The sequence below is a fragment of the Pelodiscus sinensis genome, chromosome 2, assembly GCF_052426305.1.
Source record: "Pelodiscus sinensis isolate ZL-2025 chromosome 2, ASM5242630v1, whole genome shotgun sequence".
Lineage (NCBI taxonomy): Eukaryota > Metazoa > Chordata > Testudines > Trionychidae > Pelodiscus > Pelodiscus sinensis.
In genome coordinates this window covers 146,625,178-146,651,350 of record NC_143053.1, presented here as the reverse complement: position 1 = coordinate 146,651,350, position 26,173 = coordinate 146,625,178, and the positions used below count along the sequence as shown (strand labels likewise).

The 26,173-nt window shown below is 43.4% G+C and overlaps 1 long non-coding RNA gene across 1 annotated transcript in view; it reads right to left on the bottom strand.

Moving 5' to 3' along the window:
* Positions 1–992: 992 nt before the first annotated feature.
* LOC112545285 (uncharacterized) overlaps positions 993–26,173 on the bottom strand; it is a 39,363-nt gene continuing 14,182 nt past the window's right edge. Inside the window, exons 2-3 of the long non-coding RNA XR_016348893.1 lie at positions 3,065–3,272; positions 993–2,431 (exon numbers count right to left, since the gene is read on the bottom strand). This is a non-coding gene — a long non-coding RNA (uncharacterized LOC112545285). The remainder of the gene's footprint in view (positions 2,432–3,064; positions 3,273–26,173) is intronic.

The window sequence follows — 26,173 nt, the reverse complement described above, 5'->3', positions numbered from 1 at the left end:
CCTGTGTCATTCATGCATGAATAAAATAAAATAAATCCATGCAATGCAGGTTGAACCTCTAGTCTGGCATTCTCTGGTCCAGCAACATGTGGTTCAGCATGATGTTAATTAGCTGGATGTCCACTTATGGGTGTGGCCTAGTTTCCCACGGTCCAATAAAGTTTGTTTACAGCCACCAGTCCTGGCTCTCAGTGTTTTGTGCTGTTGTTTAGCTCTAATTTACCCTAAATGTCTTCTAACAGCCCAGTAAACAATTGAAGTGTTGGTACTATTGCTAGACAATATTGACCTTCTGTGGTCCAGCAAATTCTCTGGTTCGGCACTTGTCAGGTCTCAAGGGTGACAGACTGGAGAGGTTCAATCTATAGTGAGTTTCAGAGCCTGTGTCTATAGGCTTGTTCTATGGTGCTAAAAACAGCCATGTTGGACATTGTGAGTTGAGCTAAAACTCAGACTCTGAAGCCAATCCCAGTGCCTAGGCTTCAGAGTCCAAGCTCTGCCCAAGAAAGTAGACCCAGGCTCTGAGACTCACTGCTACCAGATTTTTTGGGGGGAGGAGGAGTCTGTGTAAAAGCATGTCCTTAGGGTATGTCTACACTACAGTGGTATTTCAAAATAGCTTATTTCGAAATAACGCATCTACACACAAAATGCATTTTGAAATAGCGTTTTGCTGTTTCGAAATAGTGCATCCACACTGAATGGACTCTGAATCACATTTAAGGCTGGTTGGAACCAGTTCTGGCAGGGCACCAGGTCAGGACTTACTGTGTAAGGCTGCTGCCTGAGGCTATCTCAGGTCTGTGCTTAAAGGCACCCCCCCCCCCTCAGTTCTCAGGTTTCCTTGCTTGCTTCCACCCTGAAGAGCAGTAAGAGCCTCCCTGGTCTGCCCCATTGGCGGCTTGTGCCTCATTCCTCCCTCACGTCCTTCCACTTACCCCCCCAACCCTCCTTCCTGATGTCAAATAAAATACACGTATTTTCATGAACACAAACTCTCTTTATTTAACAAAACTCGGGGAGAGGGAATGAAACTCTGGTGAGACTGGGGAAAGGAGGCGGGAGAGGGGAGAAGAGAGGGTGGGAGAAGGATGGGGGAAACCTGGGAGGAGGGAGCTGGAAGGGGGAAGCAAGGGGAAGAAGGGAGAGGGGAAGCTCAGGGTTCAGGGTTGGAGGTTTCGCCGGACCAACTTGATTGTCATGCACACCTGCTTCTGGGTTCGCATGTGGCCATTGGTGGCCAGGCTGGCAGCTATCCTGCCATAGATGGCTGTATTCCTCCCACTAGTGCAGAGATCATGGACATTGGGGGCATCCTCCCCAAACCTGAATAAGGTCCATGATCTCCACCCTGGACCAGGAAGGCGCTCGCCTTCTCTGGGCCCTGGCAGGCTCTTGGGAACTGGCAGACTGCTCCTGGGGAGCGGTGGAGGGCTGGCTGCCAGTGGCTTGCTGGCTCATGTTTTGGGGCCACTGGGTCAGGCGCAGTGACTGCTGGCTCTGGCCTGGCAGGCTTGGAGCTGGCACAGGCACTGTGACCAGAGTCAACCCCTTTAAGGGCTCCTGGGACGGGGGGGAGAAAGTGGAGTGTTCTTGGTTTAGGCTGAAGTGGCCACCAGGGCACCCTGGGAAGGCTGGAGGCCCCCTATTTTGAAATAAGTGTCTATACAGCACTTATTTCGAAATAGCTATTTTGAATTTGGTGTTATTCCTCGTAGAATGAGGTTTATCAAATTTAAAATAAGCACTCCACTATTTTGAATTTATTTTGAAATAGCGGTTTGGCTGTATAGATGCTAGGAAAGTTATTTCGAAATAAGGACTGTTATTTCGAAATAACTTTGCTGTGTAGACATACCCTTACTCCCATGCATATTTTTTAGAGCAATCCATTGGTTCCACTTCTTCTTTCGAATGTTGTGTTCAACGCTGAATTTCTTTGTCAAAGTTGGATATCCAAACTCTCCAGCAAACAGCATTATTGGTTAGATTGTGGATACCCTCTAGTGAGCCAATACATTTTTGTGTTGGGCATTCCGCAACAATGTGATGCATAGTTTGCGGACTGCCACAATCACAAAGTGGAGATGGCAACAAATTCCACTTAACTGTACCTGTCCTGACCGGTTCTAAACTGGTTTAGAACACACCACAGTCTCCGGGGAAGATAGAAACCTTTCTGTTCAGTGGTGGGATCCAACGCAAGATATTTGATTGAGACGTCTACCTGCTGCCATTCAGTTTGCCATAGTTCCTTAATATTGGCCATGACTTCCTTTGCTCGCTGCTAAGGGGGCTTGAAGAATTTTAGAAACGATGTTGGAGGCTGATCAAGGTATTTCTGGATGGGAAGAGGTTGGCTGCTACAGTTGATACATTGGTATAGTCTGCATTCCTGCTCCCGTTGATGGCTGCTTGTCAGTTGGTTCCACTGATTTCAACACAGAACAAAAAAGCAAGGTAGCACAAAACGGACAAACTGTTGTAAGAAACACTCATTGTGGAGAGATGCTATATCAACTCCACACAGTTATTTTCATGCTCAATTTCCTTAACTGATCTTGTTCTCTTTTTCACATACACCAATGGGGGGGGGGAGAAGCAAGGGAACTGGTGCCTTATAGTAGCACTACCCCTAATTTTACTCATTAACCACCATAATTTTTTAAGATGGAGACATATCAACGTATTTCTAACAATAGGTATTCAGAGTCTGGTGATGACCTTTTCAGAATGTGCACAGGAAACTGTATTCCCATGTGTTTGTGCCAAGCAGCTTGCTCCCTGACTCAATGCAGGAATCTCAGTAGTTGTAACCTTATAGAAGAAATTTCAATTTTGAATGGGATGACATGGGAAGTCTGGTATGTGTTGACATTAGAAACTATAGAAATATATTTGCTTATGGTTAATTTATGGGGAGAGGGTGAGGAATCTGGATAGATCATTTAAGGTACATCTACACTATAGAGGAAGATCAAAGTTGCTGCTGTCGATCTTCCAGACAGCTAATTCGAAGTGAGAGGGGCACTCCGGTTGATGCCAGTAAAGCGAAGTTACTCACCTTTGGTGCAGTAACTGTCGTTCTTCGAGGTGGTGTCCCCATGGGTGCTCCACTATGGGTACTGGGCTTGCTCCGGCGCTGCAAACGGAAGCTTGTGAGAAGCAGTGTTCAGCCGGACCGCACATGTGCTGCGGGCTCGCGGCTTTCATGCTCTTTTCTCTAGCACGCGGTCCGGCCTCCCGCCCGTTCCTCAAGATCGCCTCAGAGTCTGTAAGACACACGAGAAAGAGAGGACTCCAAAGGGGGGAGAAGGTCAGGGTCACCACCTCGAAGAACAACAGTTACTGCACCGAAGGTGAGTAACTTCGCTTTCTTCTTCGGGGATGTCCCCGCGGGTGCTCCACGATGGGTGACTGTGTAGCAGTGGTCGCCAGAATGGAAGGAGGGCCAGAGGAGTCCCTATTTATCCACTGTGGAGAGCACTGCAGTCGCCACTGCCCCATCTGAACGAATGCCTAGAGACATAGAGTAGTGTTTGGCAAAGTTCTCATGTGACAACCAGCTTGCTGTCCTGCAAATATCCCTAAGGGATACTCCCTTAAGGAACGCTGTTGAGGACGCCATGCCTGGTGGAGTGGACACGTGGTTGGGCGGGGAGGGGTAAGCGTTTTGCTGCTTAGGATTGCGTTATGCATGAGGTTATAAGATTTGAAATCCTCTGGAAAGATAGGTGCTGACCCTTGGTCCTATTTGCCAGGAAGACAAATAAATGGTCGATACGTCTAAAAGGTTTAGTGTGGTCTATGTGGAATGCTAAGGCCCGATGGGTGTCCAGGGAGTGTAGAGCCGCTTCTCGTGGTGAGGTATGGGGCTTCGGGAAAAAAGTTGGTAGGATTACTGGTTCATTGACATGAACAGCTTCCGTCTGCGGCTCCGGGGCAAGCCCAGCACCCATAGTGGAGCACCCGCGGGGACATCCCCGAAGAAGAACCCTGCTTTCACAAGGAATAACGGAAGTTGAAGGAAAAGTGTTCTTCCTTCAGTTTCCTGCAGCATAGACAGCGCCAAAAGCAGAGTTAAGCTACTTCGACGTCAGCTGCACAATTGACATAGCTGAATTTGTGTATCTTAATTACTTTGTTCTGTAGGGTAGACATACCCCTAAAGTATGAAAAATAAGGCCATAATTACCTTGCAATATTGTAGATTCCACAATATTAGACTTCTGCTGCAATTTTTATAGCAGGAGCCCTGCCATGCACAGGGCTGGCAGCGGGAGCCCTCCTCCACACTCAGCCCCAGGCAGCTGACAGTGGAAAATTGCAGAAAAGTAATGATGGACTTTGATACCTCAAATAAAGTCCATTAGTTACAGCTCCACAATTTTCCATGGCTTGCCCGCAACTTAGCTGCAGTTTTGACAGCCACTCCCCCATTTCAAATAAGTCCTTAGAAATAAGAGATGGGTGCTGGGAAGCAGCACAAGACAGGGCCATTTCTTAATGCACATCATTCTGAGTTCATATGGAACCCTCATGACCAGAACCAGGAAAAACAGTAGACTGGACAGGTTTCCCAGTGATCCAAGTCAAAATGCAAAAGCCTACAGGGAAAAGCCACAGGCTTGGCAGGTCTGGCTTATTATGCAATGTTATGAGCATAATGTAAAATCTCACAATTTACAGAGATTCTGACTCACAGGATTAAGGGCCAATAGTTTGAATTTGTTATGGATCAACTGGCTGCTTATTTGAGTGAAGTGTTAGCTAGGGAGGAAGTAGCCTGCAATGTAAGCAAGAAATACACCTCTTGACATTAGAAGTTTCTGTGTCTCTGACAAACATGGTTGGAACATAATCTTAGACGTCAGAACAGCATGTTTAGCTTTAGTACTTCAATATTGCTACCAGTCCACCTGTAGAGAGCCAATTGAAGTTAGTATAGCACAATATTTAGCATGCTGTTTGTACTTAATGACAGACACACCACTTTGTATTGAATTGTGTTTTTGTTGTCATTGTTTGGAAATAGGATCATTTGTTTTAATGACCTTCTGCCATCATCTGAAAACAATAGGTTTCATGACTATTTAGTGTGGTAAAATGAGGAGCTCATTGGTATTCCAAAGAGTATCTACAGTAGATGCTTTATTGTCCTACTGACAGCATCTGATAGATGCTGCTACAAGTGCATACAGATTTAAAATAAATTAGCCTCATAGGAAAAAATTGCAGTACCCAATTTTCAAGCACTCCAGTGGTGTTTTATTTCACAAGAGACATTATACTATCCAAATTTAATACAGGGTAAGTGGAGGAGACTACAATGACCCTAACATTGCACATTATTGTGGCACCTGTCAAGTGTCATATCATTATTATTGCATTACTGGTATGAAAACAGCTCCAAATTTAACAAGCACAATGACTTAAAGTATGGTGCACTTCTGTCAGTCTCAAGGCTGACACATTTCCTACATGCCTTAGTAACTGTATGATGACTGCACTAGTCATTCGTAATCCCCCTTTATTTATCTTTTAAAAGCTCCAGTGATCAAACATTTGACCCACTGGCCAGATCCAGTTTGCTTCATGTGTAAAGTTAGTCCCCAATCCGGGACAAAAGAAGATTCTGCAGAATACAAGGACAATATTTTTAAACAAGGGCCTTAATTGATAAGAACCCAGACCCAAATTAAGTCACCTAACTAGAAATGCCTGACTTTTGGAAGTGCTGGGCATCTACTGGCCCCATTGATTTAAAAGGCACCTATATCTGTAAAGTTGTGACCACTGTTATCCCTTCTGGTTGGAGAAACTTCTCAATGTGACCTGAGATATCCTTGTTTTCCTTATTTGGCAAGCAGCCTGCAGTGTAGTGGTATATCAAGTAAAGATCAAGTGTGTGGTTTACATTGATTGTTTCAGGGGAAAATGACTGAAACCCTCAACAAACATCACATCAACCACAATCAATTCCCTGCAGAGGAAACAGCTGTGTAGTCCTTGAAATCCAGCCACCAGATAAAGATCAAACCAACAAACATAGGGGATGCCATAATAGTCTTTAACTGTTGTAGTAAAATATAGTAAAGACTATGTGTGCTTCTTCCCCCTTCCATTACTTAAGCTTGAAACAGCACATATCATTTACATCACAGGGTGATGTATCATCACAGGATGAGGTTTAATAAAGAGAAATGCAAAGTGCTCCACTTAGGAAGGAACAATCAGTTCCATACATACAAGATGGGAAGCAACTGTCTAGGAAGGAGCATGGCGGAAAGGGATCTAGGGGTCATAGTGGACCACAAGTTGAATATGAGTCAACAGTGTGACGCTGTTGCAAAAAAAGCAAATATGATTCTAGGTTGTATCAACAGGTGTGTTGTAAGCAAAACTCGTGAAGTCATTCTGCCGCTCTACTCTGCACTAGTTAGGCCTCAGCTGGAGTACTGTGTCCAGTTCTGGGCGCCACATTTCAAGAAAGATGTGGAGAAATTGGAAAGGGTACAGAGAAGAGCGACAAGAATGATTAAAGGTCTAAAGAACATGACCTATGAAGCCAGGCTTCATGAACTGGGCTTGTTTAGTTTGGAAAAAAGAAGATTAAGGGGGGACATGATAGCGGTTTTCAAATATCTAAAAGGGTGTCACAAGGAGGAAGGAGAAAATTTGTTCCTCTTGGTTTCTGAGGACAGGACAAGGCTTAAAGTGCAGCAGGGGAGGTTTAGATTGGACATTAGGAAAAAATTCCTAACTGTCAGGGTGGTCAAATATTGGAATAAATTGCCAAGGGAGGTGGTGGAATCTCCCTCTCTGGAGATATTTAAGAACAGGTTAGATAGACATCTGTCAGGGATGGTGTAGGTGGAGCTTGGTCCTGCCTTGAGGGCGGGGGGCCGGACTCGATGACCTCTTGAGGTCCCTTCCAGTCCTATTATTCTATGATTCTATGATTCTATGATTTAGCTAATTACGCATGTTTTAGAAGCTGTAGTAAAAAGGGGAACTAGCTGTTTAGACCCATTTCTCAAGGACTGGATTACACGTATTACTTGAGTTAGGGAAATTTGCTAATTGCTATTGCTTAAGTAAGCTATACTGGTGGTTGTTACTGAGTGGAATAAAGTTGAAGTATGCTAACCAATAACGCTGCAACACGAAGCTAAGGTAACAAATCAAGACATGCCAAGTTAGATAAGAAAGTTAAAGAAAGTATAAAAAGGATGCTTAGCCAACGCTCAGGGTCGGCTCTGCTTTGAACATTGAGTTCCTTAGCCGTACCTTGGTTGCAACCAATAAACTTGAGTTGGACCCAGCCTGAAAGTGTGACTCTCTTCTTGGGGTAAATCAGACTAGCCTCCAAGGGGACGAAACCAGCAATTTATGCAACACTGTGATGACTACATTAATGAGGTCCTCCAATAACTCTGACACTACATATTATAAAGAACTCAAAGACCTCCCACCAAAATTCTGCATAGAGTTTAAGGCTATCATAAATCTTTCCTCAGACAGCTCCAAGAGGGAAAAAAAAGGTATCTACAAACTCATCCTCCACAAACTCTCCAAGAATATTCTGCATGCTTTCCAAGACACACAAATAAGGGATTCCAGGCAGACCTTCATATGGGGCAATAGCACTCTTACTAAAGGAATGTCATAGCTCTTAGAAACCATCCTCAAACCACTCACCAGAGAGCCTGCTTCATCCAGGACACAATCTCCAGAACTCTGCAACATTACCAACCTCCCTCACAACACCATCCTTGCCAGCCTGGAGGTCACCTCTCTATACACCAATTTCCCTCACAATGACAGCATCACTACCAACCTCATATTGAATGAAGGTATTTATATAAATAAGCATCACAGAAACTTGGTGGAATGAGGGTAATCAATTGGACACAGTAACCCTAGGGTACAAAATATATTGGAAGGACAGGTTGTGCTGGTGAAGGAGTGGCATTATATGTGACAGAAAGTGTAGAATCAAATAAAGTAAGAATCTTAAATGAACCAAATTGTATCATAGAATCTCTATGGAGGGTAGTTCCATGCTCTAATGAGAATATAGCAGCAAGGATACGTTCTCTTCCACCACCACTGGATTTCAACTATCCTCATATTGAGCATGTACATGTCAGCTCAGAATGAGATGCAGAGACAAAATTTCTTGACACCTTAAATGACAGCTTCTTGGAGCAGCTAGTATTAGAAACCTCAAGAGGAGAGGCAATTCTTGATTTAGTCCTAAGTGGAGCACAGATTCTGGTCCAAGAGGTGAATATAGCTGGACCCTAGTTAAGTGTGACCATAATATAATTAGATTTAACATTCCTGTGATGTGGAAGATGTTATAGCAGCCCAACACTGTAACATTTAATTTCAGAAATGGAGACTACACAAAGATGAGGAAGTTCAATAAATTAAAAGACACAGTACCGAGAGTGAAATCCTGAAAGCTGTAGGGAAACTTTTTAAAGACACTATAATAGAGGCTCAACTGAAATGCATACGCCAAATAAAAAAAAACATAGTAAAAGAACCAAAAAAGTGTCACCAAGGGTAAACAAAGTAAAAGCAGCAGTGAAACACAAAAAGACGAAGAAGTCATATCCTCATGAGGAAAATAGAAAAGTATAAATGTTGTCAATTGAAGGGCAAAAATATAATTAGAAAGGCCAAAAAGAGAATTTTAAGAACAGCTAGCCAAAAACTCAAAAAGTAATAGCAATTTTTAAGTACATCAGAAGTAGGAAGCCTACTAAAAAAAAATTGGGGGCACTGAAAGATTAAGATGCTATTCTCTGCTTACGTCTCCAGGGCTGAGCATGTGAGGAAGATTCCTAAACCTGAGCCATTCTCTTTACTTGACAGATCTGAGGAACTGTCCCAGATTGAGGTGTCAGAGGAGGTTTTGGAACAAACTGATAAATTAAATAGTAATAAGTCACCAGGACCAGAGGATGTTCACCTAGGATTTCTGGTGAAATTGCAGAATTATTACCTGTGGTTCCTTACCCAATCCTTTAAATCAGCTTTTGTACAAGATGACTGGAGGATAGCTAACATAACACCAATTTTTAAAAGGGCTCCAAAGGCAATCCTGGCAGTTACAGGCCAGATTGGTTGGAACTATAGTAAAGAGCAGAATTGTCAGACACATAGATAAACCTAATTTGTTGGGGGAAGTCAACATGGTTTTTGTAAAGGAAAATCATGCCTCACTAATCTACTAGAATTCTGTGAGGGGGGGGGCGTCAATAAGCATGTGGACAAGAGGAAATCCAGTGTACTTGGATTTCCAGAAAGCATTTGACAAAGTTCTTTACCAAAGGCTCTTTAGTAAGCTGTCATGGGATAAGAGGGAAGATCTTCTCATGGATTGGTAACTAGGGATGTTAAATTTCAATTGGCTAATTGAATAGTCAATGCAATTTTCATCAACTATTCAATTAATCAATAAGGGCACCTTCACCTTTGAAGTTCAGTAACAGTTCCGGGGCTGTTGTTACACTTCAAAGGCAAAAGCACTGCGGGCAGAGAAAATTAGAGCATAAGTTTGCCCAATATGTTCAATGTAAATATCCAGGAAAGTTCTTGGAGATGTTGCATCTGTTCTTCCAACCATGATGTCTTAGAAAAGAGGAGACTGGGGGTGGAGGGCAGGGGAGGATGTGATAGAGGTCTATAAAATCATGACTGGTATGGAAAAAGTGAATAAGGAGAAGTTTGTTTTTACTTATTTCAACAATATAAGAACTCGGGGTCACCAAATGAAATTAATAGGCAGCAGGTTTAAAACAAACAAAAGGATGTTTTTCTTCACTCAGCACACAATCAACCTGTGGAACTCCTTGCCAGAGGAAGCGGTGAAGGCTAGAACCTTAACAAGGTTCTAAAAAGAGCTAGATAGATTCATGGAGGTTAGGTCCATCAATGGCTATTAGCCAGGATGGGTAAGAATGGTGTCCCTAGCCTCTGTTTCTCTGGAGGTGGGTGACAGGGGAGAGATCACATGAGGATTACCTGTTGTGATCCCTCCCCCTGGGGCATCTGGTATTGAGCTAGATAGACCTTTGGTCTGACCCAGTATGGCCGTTCTTCTGTTCTTATGTCTTTGTACCCAATCCGTTCCAATAAATTGCAGTGCTGCAACTGCATACATTTGTCCTGGAAATTTTGAACTACTGACAAGGACATAGCTCCAGGTTTTATGGCACTGTTTTGTGTTTTGAGATATGTCATTTGAATGGTCTTTGCATACCTGCTACCAGGAGCACTCACAGTAGCTATTTGAAAAGATCAGGAAGCATATGGGAATAGAGATAGGAGGAGTATCACCTTTAAATGAAAGTGAAATTCATAAAAATATGAAGTTTTCCACTGATTCTATACATTTTCCCCTACAGGTTCTACTTTTTCTTTTTGATGAGCATATCATTATCCCACACACATTACCGCTTTTGCCTACTTCATTGTTGTTTAAATATTCTCTTTTTTGTGCAAATGTATCAGTTTCTATATATAGTAAAGATTCTCAGATAAAATGACATCTGAAATCCTCCTCCACATTGGACATAAAAAGCCACTTAGGGAAATTTTAACCATTTACTGTTTTTCACATGAATGTAGTGTTCAGCTGCAGAACATTAACACTGCATAGCATAGAGCTTCCTGCAAAGGGAAAGGGCTGTTTTTTAAATAAAAGCTATTAATTCAGCCAGTCAATCCTCCTGACAATAACTCTTGCTAAATCTTCTACAATTTTTGGCATCTTTCTGATACTGAGTTGATCTGCCCAAAACTGAATGCAATGCATTAGCAAAGGTCTTATCAGCACTATGAAGGATGAGGAATCAGGATTATGGGTATGAGCCACAAAGGAAGTTAGGTGTTGAAATGCTGAATGTCATGGTGCCTAACTTTTAGGTACGTAAGTAGAGGGAGGAAAATCACAGGGACATTGCAATCCACAAAACAGAGTTAGGCACTTAAGCTCCCTATAAAATGAATGGAGAGAGCTAGGTGATTCAGGGTGCAATCCAAAAAATCCATCACACTAGGCAGGGAGTAGCCTACATAGTCAATGAGGGGGGGTGTATGCTAAACCCCTTTTCTCTCTCAGGGTACAGTCAGGGTATGTTTACATTTGCAGCCTAATTTGAACTAGGGCTGCAAATGTAGGCATTTGGAATTGCAAATCAAGCCCGGGATTTAAATATCCCACACTTGATTTGCATCTTCCCGGCCGGGTGCCATTTTTTGAAATTTACAAGCCCGAAGTAACTGCCCATGTCTACACGCAGCATTGAAACAGGTGTTCGAAATAAAGCCCTAGTTCTGTTAAACCTCATTGCAGGAGGACCCCCCCTACTCTACCAAGTTCCAGCCCAGAACTCTAAGGCTATGTCTACACTTGAGGCTTCTTGCGTGAGAAATATGCAAATGAGGCTAAGCATGGAATATTGCTGAGCTTCATTTGCATACCTAATGAGCCACCATTTTGCAGAAGAGGCTCTTGCGCCAGTAGGAGCTGTCTACGCTGCCCCTTATTGCGCAAGAAAAACTCTCTTGCGCAATGTTGCTACGCCGATTATTTTCAGGAATAACAGCTGTTACTAGCAAAGGCGCACTAGTAAGTTGGTGTGGGGCCAACTAGATGGTAAATGCCTTTGTCCCAGAAGGTGGTCTGACCTGGAAACCACCGTATCTGTCACTGGCGGATTTCTCCAGTCCAAAATAAACACAGACTCTAATATCCAATTTAAAAGAGATATATTGCATACAACAGATAACTGCATACGAATAAACCCAGAACACAACACTGTAAAAGAAAACCAACCCCTCACTGTCTGAAATAATAGGGGATAGCAGAGTAAACCAGAGAACATAAATTATACTCAGTGGCTGTGTCTACATTGGCACCCTTTTCCGTAAAAGGGTTGCTAATGAGACACTTCGGAATTGCAAATGCCATGGGGGATTTAAATATCCCCCGCGGCATTTGCATGAACATGGCTGCTGCTTTTTTCCGGCTCGGGGTTTTGCCGGAGAAAAGCGCCAGTCTAGACGGGAACTTGCGGAAAATAAACCCTTTTCTAGAAGATCCCTTATTTTATCCCTTGAAAGTAGGAATAAGGGATCTTCCAGAAAAGGGTTTATTTTCCACAAGATCCCGTCTAGAGTGGCGCTTTTCTCCGGCAAAACCCCAAGCCGGAAAAAAGCGGCAGCCATGTTCATGCAAATGCCGTGGGGGATATTTAAATCCCCCGCGGCATTTGCAATTCCAAAGTGTCTAGTCTGCATCCCTTTTATGGAAAAGGGTGACAATGTAGACACAGCCAGTATGTCTAGGATGGAGGCGACAGCCGAGGCTCAGGACTTGCTATCTGTTGGCTGCCTGACAGCCTCAAGGGAGGAACACTGAGGAGTCCAAAGGTGTTATTCTGTGGACGCAGGTAGCTGGGGTCCACCATACTGGGCATTTGCCACAGTGGTGGGCCAAAGCACCCTGTGAGCAGCTGGAGATGGTAATCCGTCCTTATAATTATAATGTCCCAGATCTTGATTTATGATTAACAGTCAACACAGCATTGCACAAGAGGGTTTTTCTTGTGCAAGAAGGGGCACTGTTGACAGCTCCTTCTGGTGCAAGATTCTCTTCTGCAAAAATGGCAGCTCATTAGGTATGTAAATGAGGCTCTGTGATATTCCACGCTTAGCCTCATTTGCATATTTCTTGCGCAAGAAGCCATGAGTGTAGACATACCCCATGGCTACATCTACACTGTAGGCTTCTTGCACAAGAATAGCAGTTCTTGCACAAAAACTTGTGTAGTGTCTACACTGTATGCGCGTGCTTGTGCAAGTAAATTTACAGTAAAGCATCGGAACAGAAGACTTCTTGCACAAGAGTTATTCCTCTCCCCACAAGGAATAAGCCTTCTTGCACAAGAGCTCTTGTGCAAGAAGGCAGTGTGGACGGGCAACAGGGGTTTCTTGCACAAGAAACCCCTATGGCTAAAATGGCCATCAGAGTTTTCTTGTGCAAGAGAGCATCCACACTGGCATCGATGCTCTTGTGCAAAAGCACATCTATTGTGCAAAAGCACTGGCAGTGTGGACGTGCTCTTGTGCAAGATATTTTGCACAAGAACTCTTGTGCAAAACAGTTCTTGCGCAAGAAGCCTGCCGTGTAGACATAGCCTAACAGTGACAGATGGTTCTACAACTCAGTCAGCAGGGATCCCTCTGAAACATGCTGACCAGTATTTGACCACATATCTGGACTACAGTCTGGTGTTCCTAGGCTACTTCCTATATCCTCATTGTAATGTACCTCAATTGCATGTGGGTACTTTGTTGTCACCCCCTCGCTCCCGCAGGTAAGCAGCCAACTGCAGTCCCAGTAGCTCCTCCATGCTCCCATCAGTTGGCTGACAGCAGTCCTCCTGGGTCTGTGGTACTGTAGAGCTCGTCCTCAGGTATGTGGTTCTACAGCAAACATGATATGTCTGTCTCTTTCCCAACTCCCCTCCAACTGAGCTGCAGGATTTGCCTTTTCAACTTCCTGTCCTGCCCTTTAGCTTCTGGAGTTGGGGGTGTGAAGCATGGCTGGCCTGGTTCTGCCCACCAGGAGGTGGATGATGCTTCGTCTTCATCAGAATCCAATTTTGTGGCCCCCTGCAGATAGTCTCACAGGTCTCTTACTTCCAAATTTAGGGATATAAAAGGCTATTCCCACTCTTTCTGTGTTGTCATCTCTAGAACCATCAGTATAGATTTGACAATACAGACCCCATTTACCATGTAGAAACTTAAGTCATAGTCTTCGGCTATGTCTACATTGTGCTCTCTTGCGCAAGAACATATGCAAATGCAGCACAGCGATGAATATCACCATGCCTCATTTGCATATTTAATGAGCCGCCATTTTGTGCAAGGGGCTTTTGCGCAAGAAGGAGCAGTCTACACTGTTCTTTCTTGCACAAAAACCACCTCTTGTGCAAGAGCTATTCTGCCTGAAAATAAGCGGCAGAATGGCTCTTCCGCAAGAGTGGGGTTTTGTGCAAGAAAGAGCAGTGTAGACTGCTCCTTCTTGCTCAAAAGCCCCTTGCGCAAAAATGGTGGCTCATTAAGTATGTTCTCGCACAAGAAAGTGCAATGTAGACATAGCCTTCATATTTTGTGGCCCTGATTTTCCCTTTTTCTTATTGTATAATTCCATATCCAAGCTGTAGAAACAACTGTCCAGCTATAGTCTGATTTCCCCTAAAAATACTTTAATTTCTTTCAGACTTTCCTTTTCACCCAAGTCCTTTACATGCCTTTTGACCCTGTTAGCATGTGGGAGTTTGTGGTGCTGTTGCTTCTTGTCTATTTAATTTCCAACTTTCCTCATATTCCTTTATTACCCTTATCTTCACTATTTCCATTAACTGTAGCTCAAAAGGTTAAATCTAACAATTTCATCCTTAAATGTATATACATTTCTCTAGTTGCTGCCTGCAGCATACACAATGAATTTGCAGTACTTGCACCTCCTGTGATTTACAGAGCTCGGTCTTGGGTTAGCTCTAATTTCTTTAGTGGTGGTTTAGAATTTGAATAAAAGGCTTAGATCCACAATCTATAACTGGTTCTATTAGTGCCCTATACAGCATCAATGTGTTCTTATTTGCACTCCAATTGCTCTGAGCTATACTTTTCAGCAGCTTCACTGTATCTTCCCATTGAGTTTTGGTATTACCTATATGACTCTTCCAAGTTAGCTATTGAACAAAGAATATAAAATTTTGAACTACCTGTATGTTTCCTATATAGAAATATGGGTTATATTTTTGCCAATCTTCCTTTTTGTAAAACAAAGGGAATGACCTTTCCAACTGAGACCTTAAATCCTTAAGTATAACTGAAAGATCCTGGACTGCCTCTGGTTCTCTACACAGCTATCGTCAATCCACTATGTTTCACCCATATAACACAGTAGTCTACTGTGACAGACTTGTAATCTTATGTTAGCTGATTTTACAAAACTCTGGTAAACTTTGTACAAAATATGCCATCTGAGGTATCCTTTGGAAACTCATAATCTACTGAACATTATTGACCAGTAAAATGTGTGTGTCACGGAGTGTGGGGGAGTTACTGGACCTTGCACCCCCATCCACAGTCAGATATAACTCTCAGCCAGCAAATAGAACAGAAGGTTTATTCGTTGACAGGGACACAGCATAGCACAGATTTGTTGTTACAGGAACCAGGTGCATTCAGTACAATCCATCTCGGGGTAGGGGTTGGGGGTGCGGGAGCAGAGCCAGGACTCTGGGCCCCTGCCCAGCCTCCCAGGCCAGCTAGACTCACTTCTCCCTAAACAGCTGAAATCTAAACTCACATACCCAGCAACTGGTCTCAGTCCTATAGGCAGCCCTGTCTACTCCTTTGTCCTGCTTCCTGGGATCAAGGTGTCATCTGCTGTCACCTGGTCCTTAGGCTGTGAGAGACTGCACAAACTCCATAGTGAATCATGCCCAGCCTTCCCCTCCTCATCCAAGCAGCGTTGCAGTGCCCAAGGAAACTGAGAATAACTACAGAACACCACAGGACAGTAGACTCACATACAACACAATGAAGGAAAGAGAGTGAATACGGGACAACAGGAGTGAATACAATCCCCACTACGTCACAGTGTATAGGAACATTATAAAGTTATAAAATGTTCTTGTATGACATTTCTGAGACATGCTCTAAGTTTAAAAAGATAAGCCAAACCAGCTCCAAGGAGACAAACAGTTAGCTCGTGTCAACATTATTAAGTGGACTATAACTGGGCAGAGAAGCCATTGTTTAGCAGGAAAAAGGTTTGAGGGGGAGAAATTTACATTTTGCCAATGGAACAAGTGGGGGTTTCTGTGTAAGCAGACTGGCTGCAACCTGAACCCTAGTTGAAGATAATTCTCAAAGGGGGACAGATATCACTGGTCTACAATTTTTTAGAAGTCGTCTGCTTCAGAGATAAAATGTGCTATTTATTATGTATTTTGATGTGCTGAATTCAAATATGACAATTAAAACAACTGATTGGCTACTGTTTCCAAGATATTTAAGTTTTTACATTTTACGTCTATGTATATTGTGTAGATAGTAGAGTTTTAATCATAAATTGTAAACCTAGGTCTTTTCATGTGTTTATGGTTGCTTTACATGATAATATTTCACCTGTCCTGTTTATGTAACACTTTAAAAATCAGCAAAAGGGTTATATAAATACAATTTATTATGAAACAAAAGACAAAAAACTATTATGTACATAGTTTAGTCCTATTCAGTGTCTACTCGGCGCTTCTTGGCTTGTCTCTTGTATTCATTAAATGGAGCATCTCTTGTCACTGTCCAGCAATAGTCTGCAAGCATTGATGGGCTCCATTTGCCCTGATAGCGTTTCTCCATTGTTGCAACGTCCTGGTGAAATCGCTCGCCGTGCTCGTCGCTCACTGCTCTGCAGTTTGGTGGAAAAAAATCTAGATGAGTGCAAAAAATGTATCTTTAGTGACATGTTGCAACCAAGGCTTTTGTATGCCTTGAGGAGGTTTTCCACCAACAACCTGTAGTTGTCTGCCTTGTTTCCGAGAAAATTTATTGCCACTAACTGGAAGGCTTTCCATGCCATCTTTTCCTTGCCACGCAGTGCATGGTCAAATGCATCATCTCAAAGAAGTTCACGAATCTGAGGACCAACAAAGACACCTTCCTTTATCTTAGCTTCACTTAACCTTGGAAATTTTCTATTGAGGTACTTGAAAGCTGCTTGTGTTTTGTCCATGGCCTTGACAAAGTTCTTCATCAGACCCAGCTTGATGTGTAAGGGTGGTAACAAAATCTTCCTTGATTCAACAAGTGGTGGATGCTGAACACTTTTCCTCCCAGGCTCCAATGACTGTCGGAGTGGCCAGTCTATCTTGATGTAGTGGGAATCTCTTGCACAACTATCCCATTCACAGAGAAAACAGCAGTACTTTGTGTATCCAGTCTGCAGACCAAGCAAGAGAGCAACAACCTTCAAATCGCCACAAAGCTGCCACTGATGATGGTCATAGTTTATGCACCTCAAAAGTTGTTTCATGTTGTCATAGGTTTCCTTCATATGGACTGCATGACCAACTGGAATTGATGGCAAAACATTGCCATTATGCAGCAAAACATCCATGACTTCTAGGAATAACATGATGCAATTCATATCATGTATGACGCAATACCAGCTTCAGATTGCAACATTCATTGTTTTGCCTAAAAACCAAGTACTGTCCAAACCCAGTCATAGATTTATTCATAGATCCAATCAAAGATGTATTTTAGTCATTTCTGGTTTAAATTGAGATCCCTTCCCTTTATAACTCACTTATCCTCTGCCATTCGCAAGTCAAGGGTCATATATACTGAACCAATAGCATATCTTGAAAATTAAAGCCAATCAACAATTTTAAGCATCATTTTCGTTCTCAGTGACCCAGAATTAGTTAAGTTTGACTGCATTTATTTCAGAAGCATTTTGGCTGTAGAGCAGTGTATTAAAATGAGGAAAAGAGGACACCAATCACCTCTCTGCTCATTTCTATTCATGACATCAATAATATTTGAAAGAAATAAGGAAGCATCTGTGAATTGACTGAAGGAATTCATCTAGTAAAAGCATATGGTGAGAAAAAACCTTTGCTTTGAATTCATTTAGCTTGTTAAGTCTTAGTTTGTATTTTACCTTTTATTTCTTTATAACAAATTCTGACTAGTATCTCATTACCTGTAATCATTTAAAAATATACCTTTCTGTAGTTAATAAATTGGTTTAATCTAAACCAGTGTATGTTTGAATTGAAGTGTCTGGAACCTCCATTTGAGGTTACACAGTTTGTGACTATCATTTTCTATTAATGAAATGATGGCCGTTCTATGAGCTTATACTGCAAAGAAGGAAAAGGCTGACCACCAAAAGATGCACATATTTTGAGGACAAGTCTGGGGCTGGGAATTTGCTGGTGTTACTGCAATAAGATTCAGGAGCATCTGGATTAAGTACTCATAGAATTCAACTGCGAGCGATCTTTCATGCTAGTGGCTGTGTGTGAACAGGTTGCTATTACAGCAAAACAGTGTAAAAGGCTCCCCAGTTTGAGAATTGCTTTGCTCAACAGTTCAGATTGTACTCTGGGGAATGTTACATCCACAAATAGAGTCATATTTATTTTGGCTTGTATACTCTCCAGGATGTCATTAGTCATAATGTTAAACAGGGTAGGGCTGATGGCACTCCATAAGGGAGTGTTATTAGTAAGTTTATAAATATTCAACAAAGCCATCCCACACTATCTCATATGGTTCTAATACTTAACAAGTGTTCATCATAGGCAAGTCAAACATATTTGGGGCAAACCCCTCTTTAGTCCCAACCTCCCACTTTAGGAATAGTCTTTGTAGCAGTGCAGGGAGGGTTGGGGGAAACCAGGCCCACCCTCTACTCCAGATTTTGGCCCAGGGGCCCTAATGGCGGCAGCAGGTATTGTTCCCTCCACCACCAGAGCTGCAGCCTTTCCTTGAGTCACTTCCCCAACCAGTACCTTTCTTCTAGGTACTACATCCTTCCCCACCTCTTCCCTCCCCCATCCTTGGCCTGCTGGCTCTCCCTGAAAGAAAGCCTTTAAAACTAGTCCAGCAGGTCCTTAATAGTCTACAGGTGAGTGGATTAGCCTTTTGCTCCTGGCAAGCTCTTAACTGGCCCTCAGATCATCATAATTGTGCTGCAACAGCCTCTGTTCTGGTTACTCGGGGAACAGAAAACTATTGACCCAGAGGCCAGTATAGCTAGCCTACTGGTTTGGGTCTGTCACAAGCGGTGTTTACAATGTAAATGTTTGCTCTTACATTAGCAAAGGAACAGATAAGTGAAAAAAAACATGTTACATCCAATCAGTTTTATGAAGTTTGAACTCCCAAAACACCTATATATTTGACAATCACTTTGATCCAGTACACAAGCAAATTTACTCTCCTATGACCTGGCCAGCCAGCCTCACAATCTCATCTCTCATTCTTTACATAATTTTGCCCAGGCACAAAGGAAGGCAATAGATTTATATGCATCATGCCTTGTGCATAATTTGCCAGCTTGTTCTACAGGTATAACCACTGCTTGCCTCCATTTTTCCAGTAGTACTCCAATAAAATTCAAACTCCCTTCCAGTACGTACTTAAGCATTGGATTACATATACTATCATTATCTGAGGCCGTATTTTTATTTCTTTTCTATAGCTTGAAGTTAATGGATGCTGATATTTTCATCCAGTACATAATTTTTATATTCTACACAGTAATGAAAGAGCTCAACATTTTCTTCAGCAAATATTTGTTCACAAAACTTTACTTAGAATTATATCACTAACTCAACTGCCCCTATGAATCTTTTGAATTACAGGCAGCCCCCAGGTTACGTACAAGATAGGGACTGTAGGTTTGTTCTTAAGTTGAATCTGTATGTAAGTTGGAACTGGCGTCAGCCACTGCTGAAACTGATCAGTGGCTGATTCCAGGAAGCCTGGGGTAGAGCAACTCTGCCTCGGGCTTCCTGTAGTCAGCCGCTGGTCAGTTTCAGCAGCGGCTGACATGGGGACGCCTGGGGCAGAGCAGCTGGGGTGCTGCTTGGTTGCTCCAGTAGCGTGGCTCCTCGGCACTACTGGAGCAACCCAGCAGCACCCCAGCTGCTCTGCCCCAGGCGTCCTGATTCAGCCGCTGCTGAAACTGACCAGCAGCGGCTGAATCATGACGCCTGGGGCAGAGCAGCTGGGGTGCTGCCGGGTTGGTCCCGAGAGGCGCTGCGGGACCAACCTGGCAACCCCCAGCTGCTCTACCCCAAGGGTAGGCAAGAAAAGCCTGGTCTGCTAGGGGGGGGGGCACTAGCTGCACCACCCCCCGCCCCAGCAGACCAGGGGGACAGGAGCAAAGCCGCGGAGCAAGCCTGCAGCGGGACAGCCCAAGCGCGCCTGGGCTGTCCCGCTGCGGGCGTGCTCCAAGGCTTTGCTCCCCGTCTCCCTGCAGACCAGGGAGACGGGGAGCAAAGCCGCTGAGCACACCCACAACGGGACAGCCCGGGCGCGCTTGGGCTGTCCCCCTGCAGGCGTGCTCAGCAGCTTTGCTCTCCGTCTCCCTGGTCTGCAGGGAGACGGGGAGCAAAGCCTTGGAGCACGCCCGCAGCGGGACAGCCCAGGCGCGCCCAGGCTGTCCCGCTGCGGGCGTGCTCCAAGGCTTTGCTCCTGTCCCCCTGGTTTGCTGGGGGGGTCTGCTCCTGTCCCCCTGGTCTGCTGGCTTTGCTCGTTTGCCCGGGAGCAAAGCTGCCCAGGCGGCGGCTTTGCTCGGGTGTCCCTGGTCTGCTGGGGGGGTCCAGTGGCTTTGCTGGACCCCCCCCCCAGCAGACCAGGGGGACAGGAGCAAAGCCACCCAGGCAGCGGGAGTCCCACTGCCTGGGCGGCTTTGCTCCGGGGCAAACGAGCAAAGCCGCCCAGGCAGCGGGACTCCCGCCACCTGGGCGGCTTTGCTCGGGTGTCCCTGGTCTGCTGGGGGGGTCCAGCGGCTTTGCTGGACCCCCCCAGCAGACCAGGGAGACCGGGAGAAGCTTTTCTCGCCCTGGAGGACACGGGTGGCGACTCGCCGCCCGTGAGCTTCGGGGCGAGAAAAGCCCCGTTCGTAAGTGCAGATCCGACATAAGTCGGATTCGCGTAAGTCAGGGACTGCCTGTATATCACTGTTAGCTTTTTGGAACTCTTTTACTAAAATATTCACTTTTCCTACATTAGAACTTCCAACTTTATCATTTACTATAAAACCAGGTATAAATTTATTTTTGCTCTGTATCCCATTCATTCTCTTAACTTGTTTATATATTTGAAACCTTATAATCATTGTTTCTTTTTCCACAATACTGTCTCTGTCCTTTTAACAATTCTTTATGTCACTGCTTTACATCTTTTATAGGTCATTAAGGCCTTGCTATTCATTACATATTTTGCTTATTTGTATGCCTTATTGCCTTTCTCTAACTGCTGTTTTATACTTTTAATTCCACCAGGGAATGGAATTTGTGAGTTTGTGGCAACTCAATGTCTTGCATATAGTTAGGTTGGCTGCTACTGCAACTCCCTTAAATATATTACTAGAAGATTTCCCCAGCATTGTTCAGGTCCTTCAGGGCAGGGGGCTGGGGATGTGGGGGTATAAGAGTCAGACAGGGGCTTGAGGCTGTCAAGGTGTGGGGAGTGCAGGAGTCTGGGGGCTCAGGGCAGGGGCTTGGGGATGTGGGAGTGCAGGAGTCAGGACTGAGGGTGAGGAGGGGCTTGGGACAAGAGGTTGGGAATGCAGGAGTCATGTCAGGGGGTTGAGGGTGTGGGGGAGAAGCTCAGAACTGGGGTGTGAGACTCAGGACAGGAGGTGGGGGCAGTTGCCAGCTGCTCCCCGGGGCTGGAATGTTTGCTGTCACCTCCCCCCACCCTCACTCATTTGAATGGATAACTGTCCCTGCTATCACAATCACATTCTATGCACATCTCATTGTACTGTCACAATCAAACTTTACCTTGCTTTAAATTATGGTAAGAGGAAACTGCATACCAAATTTGGTGGTCCTACCGTTTAGGAGGAGTTCTTTTTAGACATCAGACCCCCTCTTCCTGCACAAGCAAACCCTTACCTTGTTTTAAGTTATAAAAGAAAGCTGCATAGCAAATTTGATGGCTCTGGCTCTTACCATTTAGAAAGAGTTCTTGAACAAACAGATGCATGAATAGAGTCACTTGCTCACAAACTCTCTCAAATATATAGCAGATTGTGAAATTCCTCTAGATTATTGTGACTATAGTTGCACTAAGAGTAAGCATGCTTACTCTTGATCACTATGTCTACATTATGAGGTTTTTTGCCAAAAAAATATACTAATGAGGGACTCATTTGTATGAGTCACGATCTCATTTGCATATTTTCTGATGATCCATTTTTCACTAGGGTTTTTGAGCAAAAACAAGCAGTGGGGACATTTTCTTTTTATGCAAAAACCCCTTTTCCTGCCAGATCCTTATGCCCCAAAAAAGGAGGTTTACCGATCTGGCGCGAAAAGGGGTTTTTGCGTAAAAAAAAATGTCCACACTGCTTCTTTTTGCGCAAAAACCCTAGCGAAAAAATGGATCAGCAGAAAATATGCAAATGAGATTGTGACTCATGCATATTTTTTGCTAAGAAAACTTGTAGTGTAGACGTAGCCAAAGAGTCTCCAATTTGCTTTGCTAAGTCTTCGGGTGGGAATTCCTTCAGTGTTTTCAACAGTACCTTGGCTTTACATGAAATTAGTATAGGCAAGTGATTGCTTCACATTTCATCCTCTTTATAGATTTCCCAAATGCATTTATTTGCAATATTGCTTGTTGCAATTCCCAGATCTAAACATGAAAAGGTTTCATTCACTAAATTAAACATAGTAGGTATTCTAGTACTGAACAATACTAAGTTGTGCATGTCAACAAACTGTTTCTGGCGTTTGTTATTATTTCAGTTTTCCCACTTCCATATAATTTATTATGGCTATTAAAGTCTCCACAAATAATATACAGGTCTTTGACATCCTTAACTGATTCTTCTGATTCTTGATTGTCTAGTTTGTTATATGGTTTGAAAACATCATATATTCATATAAAAGGTGCTATTATTCTGCAGAGAAATCTAAGCAACATTATGCTCAGTACTTAAATTCTGAACATCTATATCAATATAACTAAGACCTTCCTTTATAAACATACAAACTCCTCCTCCACTTGCTATTTCTCTGTCATGTCTGATTGCATCATATCCTGGAAGTGTAAACATAAGTTTTCGCACTATGTTTGTTGTATATAAATAACATGAGGTTTGTTTTCCATTTAAAAAACAGTTTTCTTTAATTTTTGAGCATATGTTATTAATCTATGGATATTTCAGGGGAAAAAACATGTTGTTAAAACTACATTATTACCTTTCTTTTAAAATAGCATGAATAGACTCTGTAGTAGAGAGATGGCCTATATGCAAATACCTTTCTGCTGATTTTTCAGTAATTTGTATTCTTTCAGTCTCTTTTCATATCTATAAAGTGTAATAAATCACTTATATCTTAAATGTTATATATTTTTCTTTGCCTACAAGCAGCGCATCATCTATTCCCTGTACTGAACTGTGTGTTGTTGTACCAGTAGCTCGTTTCCCTCACTGGTATTTTCTTCCTTTTACATATTCCCGTGAATATCTTTTAGCAATCTCTCTAGTGCATTCTGTTGCCACACACACACTTTATATGCTGTACAGTACTTATGCCCATAATTGCCGCCTTTTAGTTCTGTTCCTTCCACACAGTTTATTTGTGAGTAGACAGCTGCCACATGCCTACACGTTTGATATGTATGGCATTTCACACCACCTGAGTGCCTCCTAGCAGTTGTGTGAGGATCTGAAATCTTTTCCCCTCTGCTCCTGGTGCCCTCTGTAGGTTGCTGACATTGCTATGGAGGTTTTCAGTGGCTCAGTCCTGCAGTCAAGTCACACAATGAAACAGATGAAGCCCTTCTAGAGTATTCAAGGCCAAAACAAACAAACAAACAAACAAAAACCTTCTAATCCCTAACTCAAGCTGGATTCACCCCACCTTCCTAAGGATGCCTTGTTTCTTCAGGTCTTGGGTTTCTTTAAAATCAGCTTCCTCTCAGGCTTTTAACAAAAATGTATCTCCTCGGGGCTTAGTATCTCCTAGAGGCAGTTTAGGAGCCAGGACCATCCACTATTCCAGTTCCCAAATCATGGACTCTATAAATAGTTCACTGCTGTTGCTTTCTGGGCCTTACCCACTGTGATGAGGTCAGGCCAGATGGCTATAAGAAAGTAACCAAAAGCAAGTATATTACCCGCAGAATAAACAAGTCCCTGTTTCCCTGGTAACCAAACAGGGTGCACCCCAGGGTAATTAAGACACCTGGAGTCAATCAAGAACCTGCATTAAACAGCAGAGACAGATCAAGACACCTGGAGGTAATCTAGACCCTGCTAGAGCCAGCTGAGACAATTAGGTTTTCTTGGGATACCTGGTGCCAATTAATGACCAGCTAGAACTTGCTAAAAGCTCCTCCCATTTAGTTAGTGGCATGTCAGGAGTGGTGAAAGGGGAAGCGAAAGGGGAAAGGGAAGGGGAAGGGGGAAAATGTGCAATAGCTGAGGTCTGCCTTGTACATTTTGGGATCCAGAAGTCTAAGGAAGGTAAACCTCTGCTAGAGGGGGAGAGTCTGAGTTAAGGAATATCTAGTGCGTTGCCTCCATAGCTGGAATGACCACAAGAGATTTTTTTTCTTTCTCCCTTTTCCCCTTACTATGGGCGGGATGAGACTACCTAAATCAGATTATGGCTTGCCCCTGAAATAAAGGATTAGACTGAGAGCTGAGGTGAGCAATTGGACCAGAAGTTGGGCTGTGTCTACATTGGCATGATTTTGCACAAAAGCAGCCGCTTTTGCGCAAAAACATGTTGCCTCTCTACACTGGCAGGGAGTTCTTGTGCAAGAACACTGACGTTCTAATGTGTGAAATCAGTGCTGCTTGCACAAGAAATATAATGCTCCTGCTCAGGAATAAGCCCTCTTGCGCAACTGTTATTGCGCAAGATGCCAGTGTAGACAGGCTACATGAATTTCTTGCGCAAGAAAGCCCGATGGCTAAAATGGCCATCGGAGCTTTCTTGTGCAAGAGAGCATCTACACTGGCATGGATGCTCTTGCGCAAAGGCACATGCCAGTGTAGACACTCTCTTGCGCAAATACTTTAACGCAAGAACTCTTGCGTTAAAGAGTATTTGCGCAAGATCATGCCAATGTAGTCATAGCCTTGCTGTTTTCCCAATTACTCATCCTACTGCTACCCAGAGGTGTGAGATCCCTTGTGTGACATTGGGGCTACATCTATACTGCAGGCTTCTTGCGTAAGAACTGTTTTGCGCAACAGTTCTTGCACAAAAAGTCTTACGCAAGAGCACGTCCATACTGCCACGTACTTTTGAGCAAGAGATGTGCTTTTGAGCAAGAGTGTCCATGGCAGTGTGGATGCTCTCTTGCACAAGAAAGCTCTGATGGCCATTTTAGCCATAGAGGTTTCTTGTGCAAGAAACGCCTGTTGCCTGTCCACACTGCCTTCTTGTGTAAGAGCTCTTGCACAATAGGGCTTATTCCTCGTGAGGAGAGGAATAATTCTTGCGCAAGAAGCCCTCTGTTACAACACTTTACTGTAAATTTACTTGAGCAAGAATGCATGTGCAGTATAGTATAGACACATTCTAGGAGCGTTGTTACACCACATAACCTTTTCTTTTTTTGTTCTTCCCTCAGGATTAAAGTTCTCAGATTCTTTTCCTCCTCACTGAATGCAAGTACCACCAGGACCTATCTCCTCGTTCTCCACCATTTCTTGCTCCTCTGTCCCAGTAAGAAACTGACCACATCAGGCCCTTAATCTCCTTTTTTCTGAATCTGCTGGGTTCTGATAGGATATACTCCCTTATAATTTCATCTTCAGTCATGCCTAGGGGAACCCCTTTATATGAACCCCTTTTGCTTCTGTCATAAATTCAGGTAGCTGGCAACTTACTTTTATTTTCTCTAATATTTTTAAGAACTTCTGCAGCCTTTACTTTAGGTGTACATTCTACTAATAAATGCTCCCCGTGTTTTTTTTAGTCCTTAATATAACTTCAAAATTTTGCCTAATCTATACTGCTATTTTCAAGGATTAACATGGGCTCTATTTACATCTTCAGTTAGTGAGTTGATAATTGTAAGATCCTCTTCCTTACTGTTTTTTTCACCTCTCTTCCTTGCTCCCTCTTCTTCAGATACTTGATACTTTGCTTCTTTTTTTCTTCTTCCTAATCTGAAGCCATTCCTCATCCCTTGCGTCTTCTCCCTCATTTTCAACATAACTTCAAGCCTTTTCCTTTTAGTCTGTCTCCAGTTCAGCCAGCCAACTACCAGTTGCCCCGGACAGCCAGCCCTTTTCCACTGTCACTTTCTAGCTGCATAATCCTACCCCAGTTCCTTGGACAACTGCTGCTATTATATT